The sequence below is a fragment of the Podarcis vaucheri genome (assembly GCF_965113315.1).
Source record: "Podarcis vaucheri genome assembly, chromosome: 9".
NCBI classification, from domain to species: Eukaryota; Metazoa; Chordata; class Lepidosauria; order Squamata; family Lacertidae; genus Podarcis; species Podarcis vaucheri.
The window spans coordinates 15,026,678-15,052,778 of record NC_138767.1 but is presented as its reverse complement, the minus strand read 5'-3'; the positions used below and the strand labels follow the sequence as shown (position 1 = coordinate 15,052,778).

Here is a 26,101-nt window from a genome sequence, read left to right as displayed (position 1 = left end):
ATTGAACAGAAACAGTCTACAAAAGATTTGGTTGTGATCTGAGTGGGTTTGATTGATGAAACATTCTGTAGCATCCCCAATTTTCGGAGGCAAGCAATGGGGTAGGGGGGTATTATTAGAAATGCTGAGCTTGCAACATAGAGTTTTAGGTAGATATAGAAATCCTCAAACAGAACTTCAGACAAGTTTGCTCTGGATTGTGGTAGCATGTATTTAATCACTAAAACCAGTGACTTGCCTAACAGAAATTTAAAATGGCTATATAGCAAAGCATTTCATTCTGGCCGATCCTGGTCTGACTGCACTGGCTACCAATTAGTTTCCGGGCCCAATTCAAAGTGCTGGTTTTGACCTATAAAGCCTTAAACGGCTCAGGACCACAATACCTCAAGGACCGCCTCTTTCCATATGAACCTACCCAGACCCTGAGATCATCTTCTGAGGCCCTCCTTCGTGTGCCTCCTCCTCGAAAGGTCCTGAGGGTGGCAACACAAGAACAGGGACTTCTCTGCAGTGGCTCCCTGTCTGTGGAATGCTCTCCCCAGGGAAGTTCACCTGACGCCTTCATTATACACCTTTAGGTGCCAGGCAAAAATGTTTAACCAGGCCTTTGGTTGACCGGATCAACATCCCATACCCTTTGAAGATGTGGCTCTTGGGGGGGGTGTATTACTGGGTCATTGCTTTTATTTTGATTCTATGTATAGTGATTTTTTGGTGAAATGCCCTGAGACCTCCGGGTATAGGACGGTATATAAATCCAGCAAATAAATAATAAAATTTCAGCTTCTGCCTTCCATCAGTTGCTCTGATAAAAAATGATGCTTTTCCCAGGTGGCACTTATATTGCTTGGAGGCTGGAATGCTCAGAAGACCTGAAGCCAAGCAATGCTGGCATTACCCTCCAGGTTGATAATAGTTGAGTATTAATTCGTATTAATGTGTCCAGTGTGTACGTACATTTTGTTGCCATTTAGTCGTTTAGTCGTGTCCAAATCTTCGTGATTCCATGGACCAGAGCACGCCAGGCACTCCTGTCTTCCACTGCCTCCCACAGTTTGGTCAAACACATGTCCAACCATCTCGTCCTCTGTCGTCCCCTTCTCCTTGTGCCCTCCATCTTTCCCAACATCAGGGTCTTTTCCAGGGAGTCTTCTCTTCTCACGAGGTGGCCAAAGTATTGGAGCCTCAGCTTCACGATCTGTCCTTCCAGTGAGCACTCAGGGCTGGTTTCCTTAAGAATGTACATACATATACAGTGGTACCTCAGGTTACAGATGCTTCAGGTTACAGACACTTCAGGTTACAGACTCTGCTAACCCAGGAATAGTACCTCGGGTTAAGAACTTTGCCCCAGGATGAGAACAGAAATTGTGCACCGGCGGGAGCAGGAGGCCCCATTAGCTAAAGTGGTACCTCAGGTTAAGAACAGTTTCAGGTTAAGAACGGACCTCCAGAATGAATTAAGTTCTTAAACAGAGGTACCACTGTATGGTAGCAAAAAAGGACAACTAAGATGGCCAAGGGGTTGAAGCAACTCCGGCTCAGGTTACATCTGACCAGGGACCACCCATCCTGTTTCAAAAAGGCAAAAAGCAAAGGTGCTGCCCTGGGCAAGTACTGCATTCAGCCCCCCACTCCCAAGACTTGCTGGCAAGGACCTCCAGAGGCCTCCATGTGATCTTGTGGGGCCCTCACAATATCCGGAAGCTGCCAAGCTGCTTCTCATTCTTTCTGCAGCAGCAGCGGGTGACACATCTGGAGGTGTCCCTTGGATTCCGCCACCTGAGGCGGCTGCCTCAGTCTGCCTCATAGGGAAGACGGCCCTGCATCTGCTTCCTCTCTCTCTCTCTCTCTCTCTCTCTCTCTCTCTCTCTCTCTCTCTCTGGTGTCATGCAATTGTCAAGCCAATTGTGGGAAGATTCAGGACACACAATAGAAAGCCCCTAATAATAATAATTTATTATCTTATTCTAATTCTTGTATTTATATGCAACCCACTTTGGGCTCTGAGCTCTATGTGTGTTCCTTATAACACTGGGGTTCTTCAGTACAATTGTCAATCACCACTCTTTAACAGAAAGCGCCCTAGCTGCTGCAAAAACCACAAGGAGGAAATAGGAAATACTCTATTAGATTTACAAGCTTATAATCCACTTTCAAGTAAGATCATCCCTGCATATTGAATTAGGACAGAGCAGGAGGACGGCTGCAGTGATGTCGGTGATCTGGCCCTGTGAACTGAGAAGCCTGTTGTATTTTAAAGCAAGCAAGCAAGCAACAGTGACAAAAAGTATTTTCTCTCCGATGCATCTTTCATCCATGACATCAATGTAGCGAAGAAACGGTTCACTTTTTCTTTGCCATTTCTCACTTGCCTTTTGTGGACACATCGGTGGGAGAACTTCCACAGCACCCCACGCTTTGTGGCCTCTGTGTGTTCAACTCTTTTCAAACCCTGAGGCTATCGAAACAGACAGTGGTAAGATTTCCCAATTCTACATCCAAGTGCATTTCCTGTCTTTGATGTGTGTGCTCAGTCATCAAACCAAGTTAGCTGAAATTATCCAGTCCTCTCACCCCCGACAAAGAAGAAACCCTGGGTGGTATTCAACTAAGTTTGACACAGAGTATACCCACTGAAATTAATGGGCATGGCTAAGTTAGTCCCATTAATTTCAGTGGGTGGTGCTGTGGGTTAAACCACAGAGCCTAGGACTTGCCGATCAGAAGGTCGGCGGTTCAAATCCCCGTGACAGGGTGAGCTCCCGTTGCTCGGTCCCTGCTCCTGCCAACCTAGTAGTTCGAAAGCACCTCAAAGTGCAAGTAAATAAATAGGTACTGCTCCGGCGGGAAGGTAAATCGGGTTTCCGTGCACTTCTCTGGTTTGCCAGAAGCGGCTTAGTCATGCTGGCCATATGACCCGGAAGCTGTACGCCGGCTCCCTCAGCCAATAAAGCGAGATGAGTGCCACAACCCCAGAGTCGGTCAACAACTGGACCTAATGGTCAGAGGTCTCTCTACCCTTTACCTTTTATGCCAGGCATAGGCAAACTCGGCCCTCCAAATGTTTTGGGACTACAACTCCCATCATCCCTAGCTAACAGGACCGGTGGTCAGGGATGATGGGAATTGTAGTCCCAAAACAGCTGGAGGGCCGAGTTTGCCTATTCCTGGTCTACGCTGAGCAAAACTTAACTGAATTCCATCCCCTATCTTTAGATTACAACCTAGAGAGTCCATCTTTTGCCTTGCAACGTGATACTGAACTGGGACATAAGAGAACCAAGGCATCTCCCAACCCCATTGCTGTGTCCATGGGCCATAGTTGGAATGCTGGAATTCCAGGCTTTAGAGTAAGCAGGGAAGAGGCAGGGGAAAAGCTAAGAGACCACAGCTGCTTTATCTTCTGATCCTGCTGCATATTGAAGGGTAGACGACAAGAAATCTCCAAGTTGCAACCTAGCAACCTTAGTAATCTAAACCAAATCTTTCTGGTGCATAAGAAAATTAATTATCAGGACTTGGGGTTTTTTTTAAAAAAAATGCAAGCAAATGTTTATGCAGACAAAATGAGCCTCCTGTTCCCACCGAAAAACCCTTTGCCATCTGCGGCCTGTTTTAAGGTGGACACTGGAGGGGGTCACACAAAGAGAGATCTATGTCAATATTGGCACTGTTGTCAATGTCCTTCTCCAATACCTTGCAACATTTCTCAAATGAAAATGGGGGTGCTCTATTCCATAAATTTATTATTATTATTATTATTATTAATACCCTGCCCATCTGACTAGGTCGCCCCAGCCACTCTGGGCAGATTCCAACGTACCGTATTTTTTGCCCTATAGGACGCACTTTTTCCCCTCCAAAAATGAAGGGGAAATCTGGGTGCGTCCTATGGGGCGAATGCAGGCTTTTGCTGAAGCTTGGAGAGCGAGAGGGGTCGGTGCGCACCGACCCCCCTCGCTCTCCAGGCTTCAGGAAGACATCCGCAGCGTGGGGAACCTTGCAGGAGTTCCCCGCAAGGCTCCCCACGCTGCGGATAGCAGCCTGCTGCCCGGCGTGAGGGGCGCCCTGAAGCAGAGCGCCCCCCGCGCCAGGCAGACATCCCCAGCGTGGGGAGCCTTGCAGGAGTTCCCCGCAAGGCTCCCCACGCTGTGGATAGCAGGCTGCCGCCCCGCAGGGGGGGGCGCCCTGATGCAGAGCGCCCCTCGTGCGGGGCAGACATCGGCCAGCCCGACAAGCTCGGGGGACAGCAGGGAGGTGCAGCGCCGCCATCCCGCTGTTCCTCGACCTGGTTCTGTTTCCCCGACCTGCTTTTGGCGGGGAAATAAAGGGAAATTTTTTTTCCTTTATTTCCCCCCAAAAAAACTAGGTGTGTCCTATGGGACGGAGCGTCCTATGGGACGAAAAATACGGTAAATGAAAACATAATAAAACCATATACATTAAAATACTTCCCCAGGGGTCGGCAAGGCTTACCGGGCATGGGCCAGATAACTCCCGCGGAGATCCTCTGTGGGCTGGGCCGGCGAAGCGCGATGCCGGAAATTGCATCTGCACATGCCCAGATGCCGAAAATTGCGCTTGCGCAGACTTGATTTCCAGCATCTGCACATGCGCAGAAGCAATTTCCAGAGCCGCGGAAGAGAACTAAACCAGTGCAACGTGGCGCGGGGACTCGCACAGTGGGTGGCTCGGTTCGGGGGTGGCTCGTGGGGCAGTTAAACAGCCTCCGTGGGCTGCTTCCAGCCCATGGGCCTTAGGCTGCCTACCCCTGTACTTCCCTATACGAGGCTGCCTTCAGATGTCTTCTAAGGGTTGTATGGTTACATATCTCTATGGCTCGGGGGTCACATAACTCCATACTCTCCAACATTTTCCCAATGAAAATAGGGACGTCCTAAGGAAAACTAGGACATTCCGGAATCAAATCAGAAACCAGGACGGCTTCTGTAAATCCAGGACCATCCCTGGAAAATAGAGTTTGATCTCCCCGCACGCACACACACGCCAAATCCCACTGACATGAATCCCATGAACCTAACTGGGGGTGAGGATCACAAAATAAACTCTGCAATGGGGTGATAGCACTCTTCTGCCATGATAGCGTGACGACTGTGGCCCCAGGCAGTGCTGATAGCATTTGAGAAGCCACATTCTCCAAATTATCCCTTATTTTTTTAAAAAATAAATTGCAGTCAACAGTGCAGTTGAGGCTGCCAGCATAATCTATGCTCTCTGCAGAATTAGATTTACTGAGATAAACGTCTATTGATAACCTCGTATAGGAAATCTGTTGCCGAGAAAATTCTTTAAGAAAAGTTTTCAATAATCGGAATGTTGTTTTGCCCGTATGTGTAGACGTCAACATTACAGATATTTACAATGGTAGCCGAAACATGAAAAATGGGCTGCCAAATGCAGAAGGACTGAAAGAGTGGTATACTTTGTTGAGGTTGGAACTTAACGGGTTAAGTTCTTCCCATGATGCCACACCATTCTGACGTCAATTTTGGAAGCTTGGGAGGAGCTTGGGAAGAGTATGCCAGTCCCACTCTGTACTTTGTGGGGAAAGGATGCAGTTTTGTCATGGCTGCAAATAGTCCTGGAAATTCCTGAGAAATGTTGGAATAAAAGCTGTAAATAGACAAACCTGGACTGTGTGTGTTTGTCTGGAAGCCAAGCTACGTGACAGTTCTACACCGCTGTGATATCTCTGCTACGGCGTGACTGAGAGCTCGGAGCAGAGCGTGCGGCAGGAGAAGTGTGCCGGGCAGTAAAGAGCTAATTGAGGATCGCAAATCAATTAGCGGGGGTCGCGCCAGATCAATCAAATTCCACAGGTTATGGGTAACCTAAATCACCTATCGTAAAACCGTCACAAAAGAGCTGCCGGGAGCTGTGAAATCTGCGGTGTCGAGCAGAGACGCACGGAAGGAGGCGGAGGCAAGCAAGCAAGAAAGAAAGCTGAAAGACGCAGAAAGTGCCTGTGTTGCCAAGAATCGTTTCTCCACGCCAGAGGAGCTGGTGCTTTTGTAAGTACAGCTTGGGGCCCACTTGGGAGAACGGGAGAACATGGCAGATGGCCAGGAGGTGATTCAAGCTCCGTTTAAACAGCTTGAGGAACTCACCGCCCAAGCGTGGAATACCTGGGCAAGATGAGTGAGAGCGTGGTTCATAGCCACGGAAGTTTGGGACATTTCCCAGAGGGAACCAGTGCAGCTGGTGGACAGAGATGCAGGAAAGCTGAAGTCTGTTTCTCTGAGGAGAAAATGCAGAGGGAGAAAGCTATGAGAGCTGAGGTCTGCATGTTGAGAGCAGGTGTTCATGCTAATTTGCAACATCACCTGGGAAGCATTGAATCTGCGTGTGAGGCCTGGAGTGTGCTGAAACGTCTGTGTGAAGGCTCAGCAGGAGGCCTAGGGCAGATGGAAGCTGAAAGCCTAGTGTCAGGGTTACTTCCAGATCCTAGCTCACAGAGGATCACGCTAGCCAGCGATCGTTAAATAAAAGTCTTTATTGAGTTACAGTCTCCATTCTCGAGCTGCTGCGTGCAACCCTACGTCTTATGCTTAGATCGGCGAAGCTCCGTCTGAGTCTCCGCCCCTTGCGCACCAACTTAATATCCTAGCCCTGCTCCACCTTTTCCGCCTGACAGTTCTCCTCTGGGTCCCTCTGCCCCCCTGGGTCTCTTCCTTCCGGGATTCTTCTGACGCTGACCCCCCTGACTCTCCTGTCTCCTTGCGCCGGGCTTTAGGACCTGGCTCCCTTTCCGGGCTGCCTACTGCGCCACCTTCCTGTGCATTTGAACTTGGCGCGCGCGCCCAACCTTCCACTTTCCGTCTAACCGTCACTTCGCTCCCCGATGAAGGTGTGGCCACTCCTGACTCGTGCCCTCCCTCCTGTTGCGAGCTGCCAGCGCTTGCTCCCTGGCGCTCTTCCTCTTTCCTACTCTCTGGCGGTGACGTTGGTCCCGATCTCCAACTGCTCCCCTCTGAGTCCCCTCTGGCTCTTTCTTCCTGGGGTGTCCCCCTAGTCCTGCCCAGTCCTTGCCCTGGCCACTGGTGCTCCTTTTTGTGAATCTTCTGATTCACTGGAAAGACTCGGAGATCTCGGGTCGTCGTCATCACTCATCCTTTCTTCTGCCTCCTCCCCCTCGCTCTCTGTTTCCTCCCTTGCCCTCGCCTCTGCTCCTGAACCCCTGACATCCATCCCCCCCTCGAAGCCCCCTCTTCCCCCCTCCCCTCCTTCCGGTGCGGGAACTGGGTGCTGCAGTGTCAAGGGGACGAATGTCGGGTACAGTTCGCTTCCCGTGGCGGGCCTCCATCCGAAGTCTTCCGGTTCTTCCTCCCTGCTCTCGTCGACGACGGTCACCTCTGCTTCCATCTCTGTGCCGCCGTGCTCGAGACCCTGGTCGTCCCCGAAAACGTCCATGTCCGTCTCTCCCTCGCTTCCTTCTGGAGGCGTTGCTCGTCCTGGACCCTCCAGCCACTTCCTGCGCCACTGCTCCTCTGGTCGATCATCCCACCAATACGAGGGTTCTGAAGCAGATCCCGAGGGCGACCCCTCCGGGGAACGGGCGTCTCGTGTCGGTTCCTCATCCGAGTCGAACCCCCGGAACGTGCTGGCTGAAAGCGTGGGCGTGAAAAGCCAGTCGTCGAAAAAGTCCGCTGGCATTGGCCTATGGGGGAAGAGGGCATGAAACTCTTCCTTGAGCAGAGGTTCATCTAAAGCGTAGCCCGGCACCCAGCTGTTGGCACTGGCCGGGGTGCCCTCCTTAGCGAGAAGGTATTCTACCCCCTCTTCCCCCCATCTGGAGTCCAAAATCTCCGTGACTTCGTTGAGGCGCACCTCCTGTGCCACTCCCCGTTGCCTGGTTCCCTCTCGGAGCGGACTCGGCGCCGTTCCGGATTCCTGAAACCTGTGCGGTGCCTTGTAGGGAGTGAGCACCGATCTGTGGAACACCGGATGCATTCTGGAACCCTCCGGAAGCGCCAGCCTGAAGGCCACCGGGTTGACCTGCTCTTCGACTTGGTAGGGCCCCAGTTGCTTATGCCCTAGTTTCTTCTTGGCCAACGACCTGGCCGGCACTGCGTGGGCTGCTAACCAGACCCAGTCTCCCACATGGATCTCTTCGCCAACCCTTCTGTGTTTGTCTGCCTGCACCTTGTATGCGTGTTTGGCCAGCTCCAGGTGCCGCCGCAGCTGATCGTGGACCTCCTGCAACTCCGACGCGAACGCATCTGCTGTCTGCGGCTCCCCCTCCACCAGTCTTTCCAGTCCCGGGAAGGTTCTGGGGTGCCTCCCGTTGTTGGCGAAGAACGGCGTGACCCCCGTGGACACGTGCTTCGTGTTGTTGTAGGCGAACTAGGCGAGCGGCAGGTAATCCACCCACGTCGCAGGCTGTTGATTCGCATAGCATCTCAGGTACTGCTGCATGATGGCATTGACCCGCTCCGCTTGCCCGTTGGTCTGCGGGTGTCTCGCCGACGCCAGGTTGATCTTGACGTTTAGGAAGCCCATCAGCTTCTGCCAGAAATTCGAGATGAACTGCCGCCCGCAGTCGGACAGAATAGACCGTGGCAGACCGTGAACCTTGAACACGTGGTCTATGAACAGTTTGGCGGTTTGTTCCGCCATGGCCACCTTCGCACACGGGATGAAATGTGCCATCTTGGAGAACAAGTCCACCACCACCAGCACGGCCGTCTTGCCTCTCGAGCTGGGCAGATCCGTGACGAAGTCCAGGGCGACTCTCTCCCATGGTTCGACCGGAGTTTGCAGCGGTTCCAACAGTCCGGCCGGCGGTCTGTGCACTGGTTTGGCCCTCTAGCAGGTGTCGCACCTCGCCACGTAGTCCGCGACCTCCCCTCTCATTCCGGGCCACCAGAAATCCCTGGCGACTAATTCCACCGTCTTCTCCTTGCCAAAGTGCCCGGCAGTGGGCGCGTCGTGCAGCTGATGCAGTACCTTGGCGCGAAGTTCGTCTCCCGGCACGTAGATGGCCCCTTTGCGGATGAGCAATCCATCTCTCAGCTGGAACCCGTCGGTCGCTGCCGTGCCCCTTTGCATCTCTGCCATCTTTGCTTGCGCGAAGGAGTCATTCTGCAACGCTCGTCGCACCGCCTCCAGGTCCACTGTCGCCGCAGCGCACGCCCACACTGTTGGTGCGAAGATGTGTATGGCGGCCGCTGGCGTGGCGTCCTCCAGATACTGTGGCTTACGGGAGAGCGCGTCCGCCATGATGTTGGTGTCCCCCGGGGCATACTCTATCCGGAAGTCGAAGTTCGCAAAGAACTCAGCCCAACGTATCTGCCTCTGGTTCAGGAACTGTGCCGTGCGCCAGTGCTCCAGATTCTTGTGGTCCGTGCAGACCTGCACCGTGTGCTTGGCTCCAATCAGGAAGTGCCTCCATGCCTTGAACGCTGCATGAATAGCCAGCAACTCCCTGTCCCAGATGGTGTAGTTCTGTTCGGACTTGCTGAGCTTCCTGGAGTAAAACGCTCCGGGCCTCCAAACCCCCTGCGGGTCCTTCTGCAGCAGGACTGCTCCGACGGCCCTGTCCGAGGCGTCTGTTTCAACTCTCATCGGCCTGCTGGGGTCGACATGAAGCAGCTGTTCCTCCGACGCGAAAAGACGCTTGAGTGCCTGAAAGGACTGCTCCGCCTGCGCTGTCCAGATGAACTTCTTTTTCTTGGAACTGAGCGTGTCCGTGATGGCCGCTGTCTGCATAGCGAAGCCTTTGATGAACTTGCGATAGAAGTTCGCGAAGCCGACAAACCGTTGGACCTCCTTCCGGTTGCGTGGGCTTTTCCAATCCAACACCGCTCGAACCTTGGCGCTGTCCATGGCGAGCCCCTTGTCAGACAACTTGTAGCCCAGGAAATCCACCTCCGTCACGTCGAATTGGCACTTCTCCAGCTTGGCGTAAAGCCTATGTTGCTGGAGCCTGCTCAGCACTTCCCTGACGTGTCTGTCATGCTCCTGCTGCGATTCCGAAAAGATCAGGATGTCATCCAAGAAACAGACGCACGTCTTGTAGAGGAGCCCCGCCAACACGTGATGCATGAAAGCTTGAAAAACGTGGGAGCCATTTTGCAATCCAAAAGGCATAACTCTATATTCGTAGGTGCCCAGGGGCGTGAACATGGCTGTCTTCCACTCATCTCCTTCCCGCATGCGAATGAGGTTGTACGCCCCTCGCAGGTCCAACTTGGTGAACACGCTGCCCTTGCGTACTTTTGCGAGGAGGTCGTCGATTCGGGGCATGGGGAAGTCCGACGGCTTGGTGACACTGTTCAAAATGCGGTAGTCCACTACGAGTCTTTTTTGGGGCGTGTCTCGCTTCTTCACAAAGAATACAGGACTGCCCCCCGCTGCCTGGGACTCTCGGATGAAACCGCGCTTCAAATTATGATCTATGAACTCTTTGAGTTCCTGCAGTTCGTCTTCAGACATGGAATACAGCTTCCCTTTGGGCAGCGCCGCCCCCGGCAGCAGGTCAATTTTGCAGTCATATGGTCTGTGGGGGGGTAGCTTGTCTGCCTCCTTCTCGCAGAAAACCTCCAAAAATTCTGCGTACTTGTGGGGAATCGCTTGCAGCGTGCCTAGCAGCAGCTGTGACTCCTCTTGCTCCCCTTCCTGCTGGGGCATGATGCAGTGTTCAGCACAAAAGGAAGAGCCGAAGGTCAGCTGTCTCTGGTACCAAGCCAGCGTCGGGCTGTGCTTGTCCAGCCAATTCATGCCCAATACAATAGGCGTGTCCAAGAGTTGAGTGACGTTGAAGCTGATGATTTCCCTGTGATTTCCAAGCCGCAGCACCATAGGTGGTGTCTGCTTCACCACTTGCCCCCCTAACAGCTCCCTGCCATCCACCGTGACAACCTGCAGGGGCAGCGTGGCAGGCAGCAACTGTATAGCGTGCCGGTCGACAAAGTCCTGCCCTATGAAGTCTGCATTGCTTCCCGAGTCGACGGTGATTGGCACGTCCATGGTGATTCCATTGGGTAGCTGGAGCGATGCGGTGAGCCTCACTACTGGCTTGGGCGGGAGGGGGTCCATGGGCGGTAAAATCTCTGGGGACTGCTTCACTGACACGTCTGGCTGGGCCCCAGTGCCTCTTCCTCCAGCCAGACATCGTCGTTTCCCTGCTGTGGTTCTCCGTGCTGCGTTGCTGCAGTCACCATTGCTGAGGCTGCAGTGTGCTTGTGGAGCCTCCGGGGACACTCTTTCGCCATATGCCCTGGATCCTCGCAGATATAACACTTCCTGTTCCCTCTAGGAGGCTTCGCTTTCACTGCTGCCGGTGCTAGGGCTCTGGCTGCTGACTGAGCCCTTGCACTCCCAACCTCCATCGGTTCCACCCCTCCCCCTGTTGGAGGCGTGGATTGCGCACGCGCTGCTTCTCTGGGAAGGAAGGAGGAGCCCCTGGCTGGTTCGCGCCCGCTGCGCCCTTCGTCCCTGCTCCACGGACGTTCTTCCAGCCGCACCCCCACCGCCAGCGCCCTCTGAACGATCTCCTGCGTGGTCCGGGGTCTCTCCCCCCTCGCAATCTCATCTTTAACCGAGTTGTGCAAGCCCTCCCAAAAAAGGTCTCTGACAGGAGCCGAATCTCTGTCCCATTCCAGGGCACTGACCAAAGCGAAAAAGCGGGCATGATACTGCCTTACGCTGGCCCTCCCTTGCCTTAGTCCATGCACCTCCTTTCGGGCAAGATCCACGTCAATGCTTGATAAAAAACAGCCATCCATCGCTTTAATAAAGGCGTCCGCATTTTGGAGCGCAGGATCCTTATCTCTCCACAAATTGCGCAGCCATGCTTTTGCGTCTCCATGCAAATGGGACATGATGAACCCCACTTTCTCTTGTTCATCTCTAAAGTCTTTGTGCAGTAGTTGCAGTGCACACATTACGTCTGCTCTAAAGTTGGGGTACTGTTGCAAATTCCCATCGAAGTGCGAGACTAGACCGCCTGTGCGTCTCCCCAACCCAATCCCCTCTGATTTGGGTGTCTGTTGCCCTTGCTTCGTAAGCACGTCCAACCTGACCTGGAGATCCCTGTAGGCGGCAGCTGCTTCCTTCTCTCTCTTCCTGGACGCCAGCGCCTCGGCATTCAGTCGTGAAACTGCTTCTCTGAGTTCCGTTATTTGCTGTTCGGCCGTCATATTGTCTGCCGTTCGTGAGCTCTCTTGTAGGCACCCGCTTTCCCTCCTCTCCGCGAGGCCGTGGATGCCCACAATTTGAAGAGACGGAGCTTACTGTCAGGGTTACTTCCAGATCCTAGCTCACAGAGGATCACGCTAGCCAGCGATCGTTAAATAAAAGTCTTTATTGAGTTACAGTCTCCATTCTCGAGCTGCTGCGTGCAACCCTACGTCTTATGCTTAGATCGGCGAAGCTCCGTCTGAGTCTCCGCCCCTTGCGCACCAACTTAATATCCTAGCCCTGCTCCACCTTTTCCGCCTGACAGTTCTCCTCTGGGTCCCTCTGCCCCCCTGGGTCTCTTCCTTCCGGGATTCTTCTGACGCTGACCCCCCTGACTCTCCTGTCTCCTTGCGCCGGGCTTTAGGACCTGGCTCCCTTTCCGGGCTGCCTACTGCGCCACCTTCCTGTGCATTTGAACTTGGCGCGCGCGCCCAACCTTCCACTTTCCGTCTAACCGTCACTTCGCTCCCCGATGAAGGTGTGGCCACTCCTGACTCGTGCCCTCCCTCCTGTTGCGAGCTGCCAGCGCTTGCTCCCTGGCGCTCTTCCTCTTTCCTACTCTCTGGCGGTGACGTTGGTCCCGATCTCCAACTGCTCCCCTCTGAGTCCCCTCTGGCTCTTTCTTCCTGGGGTGTCCCCCTAGTCTCCCCCCTTGCCCTGGCCACTGGTGCTCCTTTTTGTGAATCTTCTGATTCACTGGAAAGACTCGGAGATCTCGGGTCGTCGTCATCACTCATCCTTTCTTCTGCCTCCTCCCCCTCGCTCTCTGTTTCCTCCCTTGCCCTCGCCTCTGCTCCTGAACCCCTGACACCTAGAGATGGCTGGAGCCCCTGTTCCTGATGATTTAGCCTCAAGGAGTGCTAGTGAGCAAGTCGGGGGGGCGGAAAGTTCCAAAGGCAAGTTTGAAAAGTTTTCCACTGAATCTGCTGGAATGGAGCGGCAGTTCAGGGGGGGCGGAGCTGGCAAGGAGTGCTTTTCCGGAAGAAGGAGAAGGAGGCCAGCTGGGAGGAGCCCCGGGCAGTGTTTTTCCACTGGATTTCTTCGGTGTTACGTGTGTGGATCTCACAGTCATTTCAAAAGAGACTGCCCACAGAAAGCGAGAGCAGCTGCACAGGAAGGCTTCAAGGACACCTTCCATGGGAATCAGTCGGGTTTCCATGGGAACCAGTCTGGAAGGGGAGGTCAGCGTGGGAACGCAAGAGAAGGACGAGGAAAACAACATGAGGAGATTTATCAGATCACGGCTAGTCTGGCGTTGGCTGAAGACAGCTGTGGGGCAAGCCAAGAGCTAAGTTTTGTTATTGACTCTGCAGCTAATCGCAATTTGATTCCAGAGACACCTGCTGTCGAGAGGTGGAATTGCAAGGCAATTCCGGCCGGGAAAACTGTACTGTTTGCAAATGGACAGAAAAGAAATATGACTAATGCTGTAAATCTGCATTTTTGTATTTTACAGGAAACGTTGGAGTGTTGTACTGTTCCTGGGATGCACCACTGTCTTTTATCTGTGCCTTATTTACTGAAAAAGGGATTTACGGTTTGTTTCAGGGTGATGTGTGCACGATCTCCAAAGGAGGGAGGATGCTTGCCAAGGTTAAAAAGGGGCAGAATGATCTCTTCATTCTTAAAACGTCTCTGGAGGGTGGTGGGAAGGTTGAGAAAGCACAAGCACTGCGTGCTACAATTCCCAATCATGATTCATGCGTACATGCTTGGCATACACGAACAGCTCATAGTTCTTTAGAAGAACTACAGGTGCTGCCGGAAGTTTCCAATGGTTGTAATATCTCAGAATGTGGACATGCTGTAAGTTGTGAAACTTGCAGACTGGCAAAGGTAAAAGGTTGCAGTTATCCAAAGGTTGAGAGTATAACCACTAGGCCTTTTGAACTGATTCACATAGATCTGTTGGGTCCTGTAAAAGAACCAAGTCTGGGAGGGTCAAGGTTTCTGCTTACGATGCAGGAGGATTTTACTCAGAATTCCTGGATACATGGTCTCAAATCCAAGGATGATGCAGCACAGCTGATCAAAGGGTGGATTGAGGGGGTGGAACAAAGGTTTTCCACCAAAGTGCAAGCTGTCACAAGTGACAGAGGAGCTGAGTTTACAGGTTCTGCTTTGCAGAAGTACTTTCGCAAGAAAGGGATACGTCACACAGTGACTTCACCCAATCAGTGGGGGGTGGCAGAGCTGAAGTGTCAGGCTCTGGTTAAAACTGCACAGGTGTTGCTGGAAGACTCTGGGTTACCTCCAAGGTTTTGGCTGGAGGCAATCAAGTATGTAAGCTTCACCTGGAATCGCACCTACAATTCCATGGTAGGGGACACACCATTTGGTTTGTTGCATGGCAGGAAACCCCAGATTCATTTTTTGCGTATGTTCGGGTCACGTGCGTCTGTGCCGGTACCTGCTGCTTTACAGGGGCCAGATGGATCCAAGTTCCGAAAAATGATCTTCTGTGGGTATGAGCCAACAGCGAGTGCATGGAGGTTTGCATTTCCATCAGGTGATCAGAGTAAGTTACTGATCAGTAAACACGCTGAGTTCTATGAGCAGGATAAAAAGACACAAGCTGCTGTCAAGCGTGATGTTCTTTCAGAGTGTCTCTCTGATTCAGAACAGGAAGATTCTGAGGGGGAGGAAGGAGAAGCTGAGTCTGATGATGACGATCAGGTAACTGACCAAAGTCAGGAACAGGAGGAGGTATCTGTAGCATCTCCACAAGTTGTAAAAAGGGAGGCCAAAAGCGAGCCCAGTTCCCCTGTGAGTGTAATGGAGAGGATTCGAAAACGTTTTAAGTCAGAGGGGGAATCCCGTGATGCTGAGGACACATTTCCTGGTGGCAGTGAGTCAGAGGTAACATCTGAGTTTATACCCAGAAGGTCTAGTCGCACAACAAAGGGCATTCCACCTGAAAGGTACCAGGCAACATGTGCGTGGGCGAAATTCGCACAGTGTGATTCTGGAAGTGTTGAAAGGGTTCAACAGGTGCCTGGGAAAGATGCTTGGAAGGAGCACAAGGCAAAGGGTAAGGTGTTGGGCTCAAAAGGGTCTTGTCAGAAGGTGCAGCAAGGGGGAGTGTTGAGGTTGGAACTTAACGGGTTAAGTTCTTCCCATGATGCCACACCATTCTGACGTCAATTTTGGAAGCTTGGGAGGAGCTTGGGAAGAGTATGCCAGTCCCACTCTGTACTTTGTGGGGAAAGGATGCAGTTTTGTCATGGCTGCAAATAGTCCTGGAAATTCCTGAGAAATGTTGGAATAAAAGCTGTAAATAGACAAACCTGGACTGTGTGTGTTTGTCTGGAAGCCAAGCTACGTGACAGTTCTACACCGCTGTGATATCTCTGCTACGGCGTGACTGAGAGCTCGGAGCAGAGCGTGCGGCAGGAGAAGTGTGCCGGGCAGTAAAGAGCTAATTGAGGATCGCAAATCAATTAGCGGGGGTCGCGCCAGATCAATCAAATTCCACATACTTTAGGTTCACACCCAGGCTGGGGCCAGATGTGAACTGGCCTCAAGAAGGAAGTCTCTGAGTCCCAGCCACCCACCCATTGCACATCCATGGGCTTCAACCATCTCCCAAAAAGAAATCAGCTGAATGGATGCAATATCATCAAGTTAATGACATATTTAATGTCGAAAAGAGAAAGGTTGGTTTTGAAAACAAAACATCAAGATTTCAAATCGATCTGTTGGAAAGCAGAAGTAAACTTTTATCTAAGATGTACAATTTGTTGTTAGAATGGTTTACCAAAGATGAGGAAGTGAAAGAAGTGGTGATAAAATGGGCACTAGATTTTGGGCATAACATTGTGTTTGATTCATGGATAAAATTGTGGAATGAAAATTTGAAATTTACAGCGTGCATGGCATTAAAAGAAAATGTAATGAAGATGATGTATAGATGGTATTTGACACCAGTAAAGTTAGCTAAAATGTATAGAATGAGAGATCATGGACCAATGGTACCAAATAGTATGGGAAACAGCCCTGCTAGAAAAATTAACCAATAAACTGAAACTGACACGGGGACAAATAGAAGAAGACACCTTCACTCTTGTATGGCTCCCCTTTATCACATACACAGCCCAACAAGACAACAACAAAAATCCACCAACAGCATACAGATCAATATGGCTAACCTGATCCAAAACACCCACCCACCCCACTCACACATGAAAACAAAGACCACCGCAGCCAACCACAAATGAACAACCAAACCCTAGGCAACCCCAACCTCTCTCACCACCAAAGAAACACAAGTGAACAGCAGAGAACTTGCACAAGCAACGCTGACACAAAACCCTTCATATAGTAAATAAAATAGAGACATTGCCACCCCACCCCACCTCCCCACCTCCACCTCTTTCCCCCTTTTCCTCCTAATGTCTCAACAAATGAAACTGATTTGTAAAAATGTTACATGGAAGAGAGAAAATACAAGAGAGAGACATTGCACACACTTTTGAATATCAAGAACATTTTTAATTTTAAAAAAGGGTGTCTGGTGCAGGGGGGGGAGAATGAGAGATAAAACATGCTTGAAATGTAAAGAATCAGACGGTGACTTCTACCATATGTGGTGGACTGTGACAAAGTAAAAATATTCTGGGAATTGATCTATAATGAACTAAAAAAGATGTTTAGATACACCTCCCCCCAAAAACCGGAAGCATTTTTGCTAGGTTTGATGGGAGAGGAAATTGCGAAGATAGATGAAAGACTATTTATGTACGCCACAGTGGCAGCGAGAACTTTATTGGCCCCAAAGTGAAAGTTAACAGGAGGCACCTACCATTGCAGAGTGGCAGGTGAAGATGATGGACTTTGCAGAACTGGCCAGACTGACTTGCAGAATTCGAGACCAGGACGATCAGAAATTCCAATGGGACTGGAGTAAATTTATTGCATATTTGAATAATAATTGCAAAAATATGAAGACACGAGCAGGATTGAAATCCTACAATGTGGACAATAGGCTAAAGATCTAAACTGCGCAATTGGATTTGAAAGTGGAAAACCTACGGAAGGGAAGCCGGATGCTCAGCAGAGCAGAAAGTCTTTGTGTTTGGTATTGTGATGTTGAAAATGCTGTTTAAGGAGGAAAATATTAAAATGTTTTTTTAAAAAAGAAAGAAATCAGCTGAATGGTGCACCAGTTGTGATCCTGCTGGGCTGCAGCAGCTTCCTGCTTTCTTGCACGCTGGTCCTTGATATCCCTCCCCTCTATTTTCTCCCGCAGGTTGCCCTGTCTTCCCCTTTTTCCTTCCCATTCGCCTGGTATGACAGGAAGAGGCGGGGCATAGCTTGTGGGTAGTGTTGGCATGGCAAAAGAGGAGGGTGTGCTTCATGGTGCACTCTTGTCATTTTAAAAAATTATTTGTCACTTTCCACTTTCTCAAACAGCATCCTCGCTCTGCAACATCGCGCAATCCACTTTTGAAACTGTGGCGCAGTGGGTGATTTTGGTAGCGGATCGTGAAACATTATGGTGGGCTGCTGTTTGAAGGAACACAGGCAAAAAAAATCCCACAGGACATCTGAAAAAGGCAGTCTTTGGTGATGTTCACTTTGTTTTCCTCCAACGCAAATTCCCTCAGGAAACCGAAGTTTCTACCAAACCCTTGAAAGCAGGTTTCTGCTTTCCATGCAACAGGACCCAACTTTTGGACACCAGATCTCCCGTGTGAGCTGTTTATGGTTCCACAATGAATGGGGACTTTTATGAGGCGGATATTTTATACTGAACACCACTTAAAAATAAAAATAAAAAATGGCTGTGCTGAGGAGGAAACTAAATACTTAGCCTAGCGACATTCTGTCCTGAACTGTTAAGTGAAGCATTTTGCCTTTAATCTTTTCCAGATGACCCAACTGTCAACAGTCAAGAGTGTGCCTTCGGGTGGGGCGAAAGCAGGCCTTAGAACAGCCTTCTCTAGCATGGTGAATGTTTGGATTCAAGCTCAGGAAGCATGGCCAAGGGTCAGGAATGATGGGAGCTATGTCTAGAGGGCATAACTTTGTGGAAGGTTGCCTTCAGATTTCGAGTTCAATGGTGCAATTCAGCAGCCACGGCAAGCTGTTGCTTTTACAAACAGGGCTACAAAATGTACCTGTTTGGGACAGCTTTTGAGGAAAGTCATAAGCATCTGCTTTGCATGCAGAATGTCCCAGTTTCAACCTGAAACTGGGAGATAAACCTGCCAGAAAACCTGGAATGCCACCGCTGGTCATAGTAGATAGATAGATAGATAGATAGATAGATAGATAGATAGATAGATAATTTATTATGGTCAAAGACCAGTTTGCATAACACAATAAAAACAACATTCATAAAGATAAAATATACAATCAGAGCAGATTGCAGCAATAGCTCATGAGTTAAAATTGAGATATATACATACACTTGTACAACTGAGATTTGGGCTACCATAAAAATTGACCCTGAGGCACCTCAAAGGGAGACTTCAGCATTTTCCTAGTAAGCTATTTTATTCTAGAGGATGATCTGTGCCTACAAATCTGGGTGCAGAATCTGGCTACCAGCAGGTTGTCTTGTGATCTTTGCCTAAGAGAAGAGAATTAAGTTTAGACTTCGGTCAGAGTAAAAACTGAGCTATAAATGGACCAATGGTATGTATAATGCAGCTGCCTATGTTCCTATGTAGCTATCCTTGGGTAGAATGTGCCATTTGTGGGTACAGTGAGGCTATGAACTTAGAACAAAGTATGAAAAGGAAAAGAGAACTTCTGTTGCTTACGAGCCCATGTTTGTCTGGATACCCTGCAAAACCTGTACTGCCCCAGGTCTCTAGAAGCATTGCGTCTATTTAAAACATTCAGAAACCTCAAAGCATAGAATTTTAGAGTTAGAAGAGTGTCAGGAAACCAAGCTTTAAAGCTCTGTGTCCGAGTGAGATAGGGGTTTTCTGGTGGTTGTTGTTTTTTGCCCTGGAGCTTTTGCCCTGCAAAAGGCCGCTCCTTAGCGCTCAATCAGAGCAAACATCAGTTTGGGTTTTCATCAAGAGAAGCATTTTTGTGGGGGAAATTCTGGAGGGGAAAAAAATGTAAGCAGAGGAAATTTAAGTGTAGATAAGCCCAAAGACAAGACAGACGGGATAAAAGATGCTGTATGTGTCTTTTAAATCCAGGAGCCACAAATTGGCTTTAACACCACCTAGTGGGAGCCCTGTGTCAGTCCCCAGGGATGACAGTCCTCTTCTATTTTTGCTCAGGCTGTATGGGGTCACAATAAATATAGCCATATGCTTTCTCACTAGAACAAAGCTTATTTTTGCGGTGGATAGAAAGATAAAGAGTTGCCAGGTCTACCATGTTTAACTTTCATGACTGGTGCTTAAGAACATCACAGCTCTCGGGACTTCCGGTTCGGCGCCAGCGCTAATGGCTGCTCCCTCTCCGAGCTCCGGAGAGAGGACGGCTCTGCGAGTTCGGGTCTGACCCGCTACGGCAAGCGGGGGACCCCTAAAATCACAGGAACGGAGCCTGTGAACAAGGAGATTCGGTGGGCACCTGAAGCGCCCCCCTTTACCGCAGAAAGAGCCTTTTTAAAGGCTCCGGAACGACAACGGGGAGCGCGGTGCTGAGAATCGCTACCCAGCCCGCAGGGTGAAGCCGCGTCGCCATTAGTGGAGAGCGCCGATTCCCTTCCTGAACAATTTGGACAAAAAAGACCCGTGAGTAAGATTGAATCTCTATTCGTGCCAAAACTATCTGAAATTAGGCTGAAAACGGGAAAGGCGAAAATTAAGGAAGTCTGCCTTCCCCCGACTGCATGACAATTAAAGCAACGAAAGTTACTGAGCTGCATCCGTATGGGATATTGTTTTTAACTGCTTGAATCCGACATTTGGACTTTGACTATCCCCTCTAGCTTGCAGGGCAGAGGGGAGGAATAAGTGACTCTATAAGCTGCATGACCAACTGAAAGGAAAGGGAACTCTCTGCAGCCTTCAACCTGGCACAAACTGCTATTAGAACAAAGGAACACTGAACTGACTTTAGACTCTTGTGAAAGTAACAAAGTGGAAGTCTCATTGCTTATTTGATACAAAGTTTTGGGACTTTGTGGATACAATATATCAGGGAAGGCTGGGACTTTATTTAATGAGAAAGTGTTGCAATATACATATAGAAGCCTCCCGATAAATTTGCTTTTCAAATACTCCTTGCCTTTGTTTACGGACATTTTGATTTGCTCCCTCTAGAGGGTAAATTAAAAGTTGCTACGCTTTGGGACAGTGGAATTTTCCTCTAGGAGAAGGCTCTCGTGGGAAACGACCTTGAGATATGAGTGGCCCAGCAGATGAGATAAGCACGAGAGTCAAGACAAGGCAATATCAACAACAGCTACAGCAACACAAGAAAAGAGGCTCGATTTCAGGCATAACCCCTACAGTGACAACAGGACAAGAAAAAGGTACAGCAGTCTCCATGGATGCAGTGTCGCAAGCCCTTTTTAAGATAAACCAGTCTCTGGAGAATCTAACAAAGCAGACGGCTGAAAATACCAAGAAATTGACAGAGAATTCACAGAAATTGACAGATTTAACAACAAGACTTGACCTGAATACAGAATCTATAAACAGGCTTACACAAGAAAATTCTGCCACACGTCAAATTGCAGAGGAAGCCAGAACTATTGCTGGAGAGACCCAGGAAAAATTAGAACCGATTGCCAGGAAGGTCTATGACCACGACACAACTCTGGCATTGTGGGAACTACAAAGAAAAGAAAGGAATTTGAAATTACGATCAATTCCAGAGGACGAAGGAGACAATCTTACGGACTTTTTAACGAAAGAGTTTGCTGATTTCTGGGAAGACCTAGAGGAAGACGAATTTAAAATCACAACAGCATTTAGACTGGGCAGAAGACAGAACAGAAAGGCGCCGAGAGACTGTCTGATTACCTTGAGATCGAAGGAGGAAAGAGACAAAATTCTAAGACTGCACTTTGAAAAGGCCTTACAAATTGGGAACTCCCCGATACAGATCTTTAAAGATATTCCTAAACATATTTTGGACTTGAGAGCTTCTTATAAGGATTTGGTCTACCTGTTGAAGAAGAACACCATTCTTTTCAGGTGGGAATTTCCACAGGGACTGTCTTTTGACTATAGAGGGAAGAAGGTGAAAATAAAGACGATACAGGATAAAGACAGGTTCCTGCAAAGAAATCAGGAAGACCTACAGAAAGGAACTGTAGACCCAATTGCTGAGCAAAGGAGTGTAATTGACATCCTGAACCTTTCGTTTGGACAGAACCTTCCACCACCAACAGAGGAGGAACAACAACTGGGAGCTGTTGGAGGAATACCAGAAAAATAACAAGATGGCCCTGCAATTTCAAGAGGTGGCAGAAAGATATTGCGAAATTTGTCTGGCAGGGCAAAAAGCCCAGAATAAAATATAAAATATTAACAGATGCAAAAGAAAGAGGGGGATTTGCCCTGCCGGACTTAAAATTGTACTATGAAGCAGCAGCATTCTGCTGGCTGAAAGAGTGGATGCTCCTCGAGAATACAGATATCTTGGACTTAGAAGGTTTCAATAATGCATTTGGCTGGCATGCATATCTATGGTATGACAAAATCAAAGTGCATAGTGCCTTTAAAAATCATATTGTAAGGAAAGCGTTGTTCAATGTTTGGATGAGATATAAAGATCTGTTGGAAAACAAAACCCCTAGATGGTTGTCACCCTTAGAGGCTAAGGCCCACAAGAAAGTTAATATGGAGGACGGATGGCCAAAGTATTGTGAGATCTTAGAACAGGATGGAGAGAAACTGAAATTAAAGAGCCATGAAAAACTAAAACCAAAAGTACAAGATTGGCTCCACTACTATCAAATAATGGAGGTTTTCAAACAAGACAGGAAAATTGGCTTCCAGGTGGAAAAATCAAAACTTGAGACAGAACTGTTAGAACCCAATACTAAGAACTTGTCAAGAATGTATAACTTGCTGTTGAAATGGAATACACAAGATGAAACAGTTAAATCAGTTATGATTAAGTGGGCACAGGATATTGGTCATAATATTATGTCTGCTGACTGGGAAAGGTTGTGGAACACTGGTATTAAATTTACGGCATGTAGTGCTTTAAAGGAAAATGTTATGAAAATGGTCTATAGGTGGTACATGACCCCAGTTAAGCTAGCAAAAATTTACCATTTGCCTGATAACAAATGTTGGAAATGTAAGGAAACTGAAGGTACTTTTTATCATCTTTGGTGGACATGCCCGAAGATTAAGGCTTTCTGGGAGATGATATATAATGAAATGAAAAAGGTATTTAAATATACCTTCCTTAAGAAACCAGAGGCCTTTCTCTTGGGCATTGTCGGCCAATTGGTGCCAAAAAAGGATAGAACTTTTTTCATGTATGCAACAACAGCAGCAAGAATACTGATCGCAAAGTATTGGAAGACACAAGATTTACCCACCTTGGAAGAATGGCAGATGAAAGTGATTGACTATATGACATTGGCGGAAATGACGAGCAGAATTCGTGACCAGGGAAAGGAGACTGCGGAAGAAGACTGGAAGAAATTCAAGATTTATCTTAAGAACTATTATAAACTTGATGAAGCTTAGAATGTCGAGATTTTACAGAGAGAAAGGGTTGCAGTAATATAAGATTAGATTAAGAAAGGACTATGATGAATTAGGATGGGAAAGAACATTTATAAGTTGCTATAAAATTTGGACATGAGGATGCAGAAAGGGGAGGTATGGGGAAGTCCGAGGAAAGAAGTCTATGAAAGGATATTTTGAAATTATATTTGTTTGTTTGTTTGTTTTTCTTTTATGTTTGTTTGTTATAAAAACTTTTGTAAAACTAATAAAAATTTTATAAAAAAAAAAGAACATCACAGCTCTCAAGAACTCTGTGGATGCAGCTCCGAGACCAAAGTCCCTAATATTTCATATTTTGATGAGGCAACTCCGCAGAGGAAACTGGAAGCAGCTCCCCTCATTTCCAGAGCAGTCCATGGATATAATAGGTTACCCTCTTTTTCTTTTTTTTACCTTGACCTTGTCATTCAAAGGCCCTCTGTAAATATGCCCTCAACAAAATGAGTCTGTTGACCCCAAGCCCTCTTCCACCGCTTCTCAAATAGATTTCATATTACAGCCCCCACAGCTTGTAATTCAGTCCAGTTCCTTTCAGCCAGCAGCCTCTTTCAAGGAGAGATTTTTTTGCCTCACTTAATATGGAAGCTTTATTACATCTTTTATTTTTACAGGCTCCCTCTTCTACCCTCTTATTCCTGGGACCGGCCACCCCGATCTGTCCTGCCCTGACAGTTTTCTCTGCCTGTCTCCCATGAACAACAAACAATTTGAGCTGGTTGAAAACAGCATGCGAAAATGCATGATGTAAGAAGAAATTGCTTTGCAAAAATATGTATTTCAGACAAAATCTCATGCAAAGATGTGTTGATTAGGAAGAGGGGAAATCATGTGGTGGAAAGGAGGAAGCAAGTATAGAACCTGGAGACCTAGGAGTAAGGAGGGCTTCTTGTTTGCTGCACTTAAATGAAGCTGCTTCTGTTTGAGTTTGCCTGAACTGCCTGGCATTCATTTCTAAGAAAGGCAGCCTTGCGGGACAACAGCACAAGGAAGCTTCTGCATGTCTTTCTTTTGCCCTTGAATAAACTTTACGCCTTTGTTGTGGGGTTGTTTTGACAGCTGATTAGCAGGGGCAACATTATTGTACACCCTATTGCAGGGGTCAGCAAACTTTTTCAGGAGGGGGCAGGTCCACTGTCCCTCAGACCTTGTGGGGGGCCAGACCGCCTCCCGAAAGCACCCCACTGTGGCATCTGCCCATTCTTTTGGAAATGTCTGTACAGGGGGAGAGAAAGGGTTAATAGGTAGACCAATAGAAAAGCCAGAGGCGGAGCCTACCTGTTTATAAAAGGGCTTAGCCCGAGATTAGTTAGTTTTAGTTGGTTGGTTGGTTGGTTGGTTGGTTGGTTGGTTGGTTGGGAAAGGCAGTTAGGAAAGCGATTGGCAGTCAGTTGGAAACAGAGAGACAGTTAGTGCAGTTGGTTCTTCCGTGAGGGGAGGTAGAAGAGTTAGAGACAGGATAAAACAAGACTAAGAAGGTAAAGAGTAACAACGCTTTGAATGCAGTTCAAGTTTATTTGTGTTTGCAATAAACTACACTCTTCTTTGTAGGACTTACCGATCGGAAGGTCGGCGGTTCGAATCCCCGCGACTTGGTGAGCTCCTGTTGCTCAGTCCCTGCTGCTGCCAACCTAGCTGTTCGAAAGCATGTCAAAGTAGATACCGTATTTTCCGCCCTATAGGACCCACTTTTCCCCCTCCAAAAATGAAGGGGAAATGTGTGTGTGTCCTATGGGGCGAATGCAGGCTTTCGCTGAAGCCTGGAAAGCGAGAGGCGTTGGTGCGCACTGACCCCTCTCACTCTCCAGGCTTTAGGAAGCTATCTGCAAGCCTTGTGAGCCCGGCGGGAGTTGCCGCCGGGCTTGCAAGGCTTGCGGGCAGCAGCCTGCAGCCCGAAGCATGGGGCACGCTCCGGAGGACGCCCCGTGCTTTGCGCAGATGTCTGCAAGCCTTGCGAGCCTGGCGGGAGTTGCTGCGGGCTCACAAGGCTTGCGGACAGCAGCCTGTTCTGGGGGCTGGGAATTTCCCCCCCCCAAAAAAAATGAGGTGCACCCTAAGGGCCAGGGCGAAAAATACGGTAAATAGGTGCCGCTCTGGCAGGAAGGTAAATGGTGTTTCCTTGCGCTGCTCTGGTTCGCCAGAAGCAGCTTAGTCATGCTGGCCACATGACCCGGAAGCTGTACGCCGGCTCCCTCGGCCAGTAAAGTGAGATGAGCTCCGCAACCCCAGAGTCAGTCATAACTGGACCTAACGGTCAGGGGTCCCTTTACCTTTACACTCTTCTTTGTTAACTTAAGAACCTGACTGAGACTAAGTGATTTACCAGGGAGGACCTGGTTGGTGGCAGCGGATTAGTGGTCAATAGTCCGTGAGATGACTGGGGGCTCTGTACAAACACCACACACCCCTCCTGAAAGGCCTCCTCACCTACGCCACTCACGCAGCAGCTGCCAACGCTGCCGCATCTTCGGCATCATCGGCGTCTTCTGTCTCGGCGGGGCACAGAGCCCTTGCCGCTGGCCTGGGCAGTGGAGGCAGCCTCCACGTCACTGCTGCTTCCTTCCCGCTTGGCCCCTTCCTTCCACTTGGCCACCTTAGCGGGAAGGAAGGGGTGGCACCCAGATGCCGCTGGCCTGGGAAGCCTCCGCACCGCCACTTCCTCCAGCTCGGCCGCCTCAGCGGGAAGGAAGGGGCAGCACCCAGAGGCATCCGCGGCTTCTGATTGCCTGCAGGAGCTTCCTGCAGCCAATCAGAAGCCATGCCGTGCCGCATCGCGTCACGGAAGTCAGTCTCTGTGCAGCGAGGCCTCTGCACCACGCCTGTTTAGCGTGGGGTCTTTTCCAGGGAGTCTTCTCTTCTCATGAGGTGGCCAAAGTATTGGAGCCTCAGCTTCAGGATCTGTCCTTCCAGTGAGCCCTCAGGGCTGATTTATTTCAGAATGGAGAGGTTTGATCTTCTTGCAGTCCATGGGACTCTCAAGAGTCTCCTCCAGCACCATAATTCAAAAGCATCAATTCTTCGGCAATTAGCCTTCTTTAAGGTCCAGCTCTCACTTCCATACATCACTAGTGGGAAAACCATAGCTTTAACTATACGGACCTCTATTGGCAAGGTGATGTCTCTGTATGATACTGCTTTAAATGGGGACATTGTTTTACCTGGAGCTCTCTGTTGATCCAGACAGCAGAACTGGAACCAAAGGGTGGAAATGGCCAGGAAGCCGATTCGGG

The 26,101-nt window shown here is 49.3% G+C and overlaps 1 protein-coding gene across 1 annotated transcript in view; it reads right to left on the bottom strand.

The window, feature by feature from the left end:
• Window positions 1-25,317, bottom strand: part of ARHGAP24 (Rho GTPase activating protein 24) — a 436,664-nt gene extending 411,347 nt beyond the window's left edge. The window contains exon 1 of the mRNA XM_082236421.1: window positions 25,299-25,317. The gene's annotated coding sequence lies outside the window, so the exon portion shown is untranslated. The remainder of the gene's footprint in view (window positions 1-25,298) is intronic.
• Window positions 25,318-26,101: the final 784 nt, after the last annotated feature.